Here is a 7,710-nt window from a genome sequence, read left to right on the forward strand (position 1 = left end):
TGGAAGGGCTTATACCTTTGATGTCGGCAATAGTCCACCCTAGGTAAAGGTAATGGCATAGGGGATTCTTCTATATCCAGCACAATAAAATCAGCAGGTAAAATAAATTAATCTACCTTTACAAAGACATCTTCCAAGATACCTCTCGGTCTTTTAATGCTTATGTCTGCCAATTTTAAGGTGATTGAGGTTGGTTGGAGCTCCCCCAAACCTAATGTCTCATATACAGTGTATGGTAGCAGATTGATACTTGCTCCCAAATCCAGCAGTGCATGATCAAAAAGTTGGTCACCAATCTTGCAAGGAATAGTGAAACTACCTGGATCTTTCAGCTTTGGTGGCAACTTCCTCAATAATACAACACTTACCTCTTCTGTTAAAGCAACCTTTTCATGATCCTGAAACTTCCTTTTATGAGTGCAACAATCCTTTAAAAATTTAGCATAAGAAGGGATTTGCTGAATTGCATATAATAAAGGAATGTTTATTTCAACTTTTCTCAAAGTTTCAAAAATGTCCATAAGTTGCTTTTCTTTCTTGGCTTTACTAAACTTTGAGGGAAGGGTGGTGCATTCACCTTCTCCTTTTCTCTTACCTTGGATGTTGTGGCCTCAATTGGAGATGCCGGTATTGTCTCATCAAGTTCTATCCCCACCTTGTTGTCAATGGTCTTCCCACTTCTGAGAGTTGTTATAGCCTTGAGTTGCTCGTGGCCCCTTGGATTGGGTATTGTTTGGGCTGGGAATTCGCCCCTTTTTCTCTCGCTTAACTCTTTGGCCAACTGCCCCACTTGTGTTTCCAATTTTTGAATAGCTTGACTAGTTTGAGTGTTGCTCTGTTGTTGTGCAGTCATAAATTGGAGTAGAGCACTTTTGAGGTCATTCTTCTTTGGCTTTGGATTTGGTTGGACCACTTGTGGTGGAGCTTGATAGTTATTTCCTTGCTAGAAATTCCTTTGCTGCCCTTATGGATTCTGCACATTCTGATTGTTACTACATGAAAAATTAGGGTGGTTTCGCCATCCTGCATTGTAAGTGTTGGAGTATGGATTGTTCTTTGGAGGGTAATTATTCTAGCCCATATAATTTGCTTGCTCCTGATCTGTAGATGAAGACATGGGGCAAGTCTCAATGGTGTGGTCAAACTGGGAACATATGGCACATACCTCAATTTGTGCAATCTGTTGAATGGGCAAGATGCCGTGTGTAGTCATGGCTTTGACTAGCATATCCAACTTTCTTTCCATGGTAGCTATTTGATTTTGAACTTCGCCATTTATGTTCACTTCATAGACACCATTTCCTTTTACTCCTTGCCTCCCTCGGGATGAGAATTGTTGGGAGTTTTCGCTTAAAGTCTCAAACAGTTCTATTGCCTCCTTGCTATTCTTTTCCATTAGTACACCTCCACAAGCTGAATCTACAAGACTTTTGTTAGAATCATTTAAACCTTCATAGAAAGCTTGTACCTGATCGTCTTGAGATAGATTGTGATGTGAGCATTTTAGAAGTAGCTCCTTGAAGTGCTCCCACGCCTCAAAGAATAGGTCTCCATCTTTTTGTTGGAAGGATTGAATCTCCCTCCTCAATTGCCTAGTCCTTTGGGCTAGTAAGAACTTTTTCAAGAACTTTGTGGCCAACTCCTCCCAATTGTGGATAGATCCTGCAGCCAAAGAATTCAACCATAACTTAGCATTATCTTTCAAGGAAAACGGAAAAAGAATTAACCTGATTCCTTCCGCGTTTAAGCCATGGATGTTTTGGGTCTTTTAAAGATCAAAGAAGTCTCGAATATGAAGATAAGGATCCTCCGTAGGTGTGCCTCTGTAGTGTGGAACCATGCTGAGTAGGTGGGGAGACAAATTGAAATTACTTTGCACATTCGGCTGGAAAGCAATGCAAGAGGGCTGATTTAGATTCTGTGGTATGAAAGAACTCTTCATTGGCTTCCGCTCAGGTGGATTTTCTTCACGTACTTCTGCCATCTTTTCCTCAACTTCGAATAGAATTTCTACTTCTGAGGTGTCTTTTTGCTGTCGAATAGAGCGTTCAATCTTTGGATTGTATGGAATGAGTTCTGAATTCTGAGATCGACGACCTTGCATAGGCAAAAGTTATTGTAGCAGTGGACAGTAGCTTCAGTACTGCTATCTGTAAGATCTACACTCAAGCCTCAATATTAGAATTGAATTCTGTAGAAAAGGAACTAAGAGACAAACGATTCTTTTTTCTTTTCTTTTTTTTTTTTATATATGAAAAAAAAAACAATTTAACAAAATCCCCGGCAACGGCGCCAAAAACTTGTTGTGCAAATATCTACCTAAATAAAGACATAAATATTTGTACGTTTTACTCGCAAGTGCTCAAGATCAAATTCGAGATCATTCCCACGAGGATTGGTAAATTATGCTTAAAAGATTTCCTAAATAATTAAGATGAGTGAAAAGAAATAAAATATTAATAAGATCTAGTAAAAGAAAAGAGACAAAAATATTGAAGAAATATAATAGAAGATAAGGTAAGGCTTCAATATCCACCACTAATCATACTTAAATGAGATTCACAATGCCAATGCTATCATCGTAACTTGATACTTAATGCTTACCAGCCACAAGGGAATGGTATTTTCTCCTATAGCTATTGATTTCCCTGAGTAATGAGTTAGGCATGGAATCTACCCTAACTCTTTTCATTATTGAAGGATTTAGCATGGTATTTACTAAGTTGTTCTTCAAGAAAGCATAAATTTATGAAAATCGGTAAACACACTCAGATTGGAACATGGTATCTATTCCAGTTGTCTTTATGTTGATTAATCCAAGAACCTGTGATGGGGTTCTTTTGTTACTTTATTATGCCCAGGACTCGGTCATCCAAATTGACATAAATAACAAATCCATACCACATGCATATGATGATCAAGCATAAACATGAGAGGAATTCAAGAAAATAGGAAATAATCAAGTTAAGCATCAATATATAAATTGTAGTAAAGGAGCCAATTGAAAACCTTAACGAGACATAATTAGGGCTTCAATCAAGCCTTAACTAAAGTATTAGTTACACATAAATAGGATGGAAATCATCCTCATAAGAAAATAATAAAGGAAAAGAAAGAAAATAAAAACTAGAAAAAAAACCTCCTTCTTGATGTAGTCTTTGATTCTTTTTCAAAGCTTGTGTGTCTTTTTCTTCAAAGGTTAGAGGGCTATTTATAGGGATTAGAGAAGCTCTAGAAGCTCTAGAAATTGTAGAACAATTATAAATAGGTGTTCTAGTCCAAATAGAATAATTATAGGTCTTTTCCTTTTCTGAAATTTCCATCTAAGTAGGAAAAGGATTCCAAAATTCGTACAAATTTGGGGTCTTTTATTGCAGGACGATTTTGGTATGGTAAACGTCTGAATTAGGAAAAATTTATTTTTGACATATTTGTTTAATTTTTTCTTAGCTTTCCAACGCCATCAATTTTGTTGCAATTCGATACTTAAAACGAAAGTTATGATTAAATTACTGAGACATACTCATTTTGAATTCTTTCCAAAAATAACGAATTTTTGCCGACTTCTCTTTCCTTAAATTCAAAATTGATTGGAATTGAATCTATCCAAAAGTGAGTTTGCTGACTTCGTTTTAATCTTGGAATTTGATGGATTTTCTTCAAAAACCTGTAAAATACAAGAAAACACAAAAACAACACAAAACATCAAACAATAACAAAACTAAGAGCTTAACGTATGTAAATTAAGGAGCTTGAATGTGTAACATTCAGCACTTATCAGCAGCACAATGACATTTTTGTAATATTAAAAGGATGATTGAATATAATATAATATCATTTCATGAGATATTCAATCGCATTTCCCCCCAGCAATTTAGACATTATATTAACATAATTTAAATTCTAATAACTAGAATTGACATAAACTAAGGATAAAAGAAATATACCTAGCAATCCCACTTGATGCATGTTGCTCTAAAGTTCAAAGATATAAAGCTTTATTTATTTATTTTTTATTTTTTCTTTAATAGTTGAGAACTGTTGGAATGAGAGAGGAAGAGTGAACTTTTTGAATGAAAAAGTAACGTGCTGCATATGAGTATTTATAGGCAATTTTTGGGACACATTTTGTTTTTTTGTAAAAATTTAATCGGTGCAGACAATGTTATAGGCGTCGTTTTTTTTGAAATTTTATCTGCTTGTTTTCACACATTGCTTCCAATCGTATCTCATCTTTACAAAAACACTAGAGTTTGTACGTGAATCTCTACAATGTATTAAACATAGTGGTGAAGTTACCTTGCAGAATATATTTGAAAAGTTCAATAGTTGAAAAGTCTTCATTCGGTCAACATAAACCTTTTACTATTCTTCTTCTCTTTCTTTTCTTATTTAAATCTTTGACTATTCGTCTTCTCTTTCTTAACTTAAGATCAAGCTCTTTAGTACATGATAGAAATTTTTTTTTTTTTTTAAAAAAAATTATAAATAAAAAAACTATTAGTTTATCTTTGTGCATACTTCATACAAATTTCACACTATTTTAATTAATCTATTTTTTTTTTTAAGTCAAATTTTTTAAATCTTAAATGTCAAATGATACATAATGTGAATCAGAGTCTAGTTCGAACTGTCCACTTCTTAGAATATAAAATTAGACATCAAATATATTTTCCAAATATATTTGATCCAACTTAACAAACTAAAAACTATTATTTATACTAAAGTATTCTTAATCATCCTAATAAATTCTTTGGGTGTTACACCTAGAACGAACATTCGAAATTCCTTCACGAACGATCGATAGTTTCCCTAGCTTACGCATCCATCATCCTTATCTTCTTGAATGAACGTTCGAAGTTTCCACTCTGAATGTTTGATGGCGTGGTGTACTGTGTGTGAGAAAGTACATCCCACGCCTTCTGCATGTGTGTTAGATTGTATGCCGAATGATTGAACCTCATGTGTCGAACGTTCAAACCTTGTGTGCCTAACGTTCAACAGTTGATAGATCAATTGATCCTTATGCTCTGCATTTTATTCCCTATAAATGCCCATTTCCCTACGATTTTCATCCATCTATTTTTCTTTTGTGCACCATAATCATTCCATCCTTTTTGTAAGATAAATTCTAGAGAAAGGAGGAGAAATTTTTTAGGATAATCTACCCTCATTAAGGTAACCCCTAAAGCGCAACTCGTTTTTCATAATATATACATTTCATCATTTAAAGTTAATGTTTTTGCAAGTTTTAAGCACATAATTTTTATAGATTACATTTTTCAAAAAGGAAATGATAAAGCATACGTCCGTTTTAATAAATCCATTACGTTAATATTCTTCTCTTAAACTATTAGAAGCCTTAATTATTAGTTGTCACGTTTAGATAGAGTACCCTAAATTTTTTCATGCATTTTGGTACCATCAAACATTCCTTAGTCCTTGAACGAACGTTCATGACCCGTAGATAGAACGATTGCTTATGATGGACGAACGTTCGAGGATGACAGAATTCTTGAAAATAGGGTTTCAATGATAGTTTAAGGCACAATATGCTTAGGATAACATTTTAAGTAGTTATTTATAATATTATGGTATGTTTCACTGTAGGAGGAATCTGAGATGTTCGAGTTTGTGGATTTGCAGACGAGGTAAGTAAATACTTACAAAACTGATCTCACTAAAATGCGATATGTCAACTAACTAAGCATGATTTTCCTTTCTTAAATTGTATGTTATAAGGCTGTTAAATTTTCATAACATTTTACAACTGTTTCAAGATGAGTACTAATTATTTATGATGGCAATAAATGAACTATACTTAAATTGTATCGTATGACATGGTACACTGTCTCGTGCTGAATAGCGGCCATGAGTTGACTATTATATGGGTTGATCTTTATAGTCAAACATTTATGATATAATATGATGGGCCTTGGGTTCAATGATTATTTTGTAATCGACGCACCATGATTGAAAGGGGTTGAAAGTTACGACTTTGCTAGTAGCGTGGGCCACTCGAGGTCGGACTCAGTTGGACTGCTGATGACGGTATGCGTACATATTCGAGGCATTGGTTTTGTATTACAAGTCCTTCGGGACAGCGCCAACCCTGCTGAGAATGTGTTAATATCATGGGTAGACCATGTGTAATTGAACTATGACAAATATAATTATAACATGTTTTCCTTGCATCAAAGTATAAGTGTTTGTTACCAGAATTATGCATTTGTAACTATTCAAAACTAAATTATTTTTATAGGTATAGTAACGGGGGTAATACACATGATCTTTGTGAAAATTCACATTTGTGATTCTGTAAACGAAACAAATACTTGAGGCTTATTATATAACCAGTCTTGTGATGATTTATTTACTAAGTCTTATACTTACAGAAATTAATAGGTTACCAGTGTTTGAACTGGGAAATTTGTTAGGATGAAGACGCCTAGGGAATGGCTCGTAGTATCAGGTTTTGTTGTTTTAAGTTAGTGTGATATTAGATGTAACACCTCGGTTCAATATTGAGAATATAAGTAGCCCACATAGAGTGGGTGGTTTATAAAGATAGTCATGATTGCTAAGTCCCACATTACCTAGTTATTAGGTGAAACTGAGCTTTATAAGAAATTCTAGAGAAACTCCAAATTGACTAGTCCTTTTAGGATGATATCACAAATGTGGCTAGCGCTTTTCTGATTCATTATAAATGGTATCAGAGCTACCTAGTAACGCCAAACCATGTGGTACTGAAGCGCTGTATGACGTGATTCTGATGTGGACGTTAGGAGTTTAATAGGGAGAGTTTGTATGTAGCGCCCCGCTTTTACAAAAAGCGTAAGTGATTTTTTTTTTTGATTTCCATGTGACATTACGACATCATCAGAGTTATAAATTAGTAGCAGAATGTACATTTATCCAACAGACTTGGAATGAAATAACTAATCAGAGCTTTTAACTGAAATACCTCAAAATAGATATATAAAGTATAACTGAATAATTGCACATAAGATAGTATTTGTGCCACACAAGGCACATATAATTTATAAGCCAAAATAACTAGAGTATAACTAATACACACCAATAGAAATATAAATATCGTTCTCAAGATAATATAATAAAGGACTAGAACACAGTAGTCCACAAAATGGAGGCAAGCTAGCCTTAAGTACTGTCAACAGGATCCACCTAAGGATTTGGTTAATCTTGGTACTCCTCCTCCTCCTCATATCCTGTAATAATATATAATATAAAGAGGAAAACAGTAATACAAAATACATAAGTGAGTCCGATGTTTCCAATAATATAATGAATGCTGATTTATTTAATAAATGCAACACAATGCAAATATGGCTTCATAATCACATGTATATGCAATATATAATCTATAGTCGCGAATCATAGACATAGATTGAATATATACACAATTATAAAAGTAATAATATGACAGTTTTATATGCAATGTCTTAATTATTTTCTTTTGAACTCCCCTCATAATGGTACCTACGGTCCGGATTAGTGTGTTGTGGAAACCTACGGTCCTGAGAACCTACAGTCTCCTCACTTAAAGCTTAATTATTTAGGGCTAGGAACCAAAAGTTCTAGCTGGCCTGTAAACCTACGGTTATAGCATTTAATTATTATTATTACGGGAACCTACGGTCCCTTGGCAAAACCTTCGCCCCCCACTACATTCAACAACTTTGTTAT

General features: G+C 34.3%; 1 non-coding gene across 1 annotated transcript; it reads left to right on the top strand.

Annotated features, from left to right (window-relative positions):
* The first annotated feature begins 1,484 nt into the window (after positions 1–1,484).
* Positions 1,485–1,591, top strand: LOC133865092 (small nucleolar RNA R71). Its single transcript, XR_009899624.1, has one exon. It is a non-coding gene; the product is annotated as a small nucleolar RNA R71 (small nucleolar RNA).
* Positions 1,592–7,710: the final 6,119 nt, after the last annotated feature.

The sequence above is a fragment of the Alnus glutinosa genome, chromosome 3 (assembly GCF_958979055.1).
Source record: "Alnus glutinosa chromosome 3, dhAlnGlut1.1, whole genome shotgun sequence".
Lineage (NCBI taxonomy): Eukaryota > Viridiplantae > Streptophyta > Magnoliopsida > Fagales > Betulaceae > Alnus > Alnus glutinosa.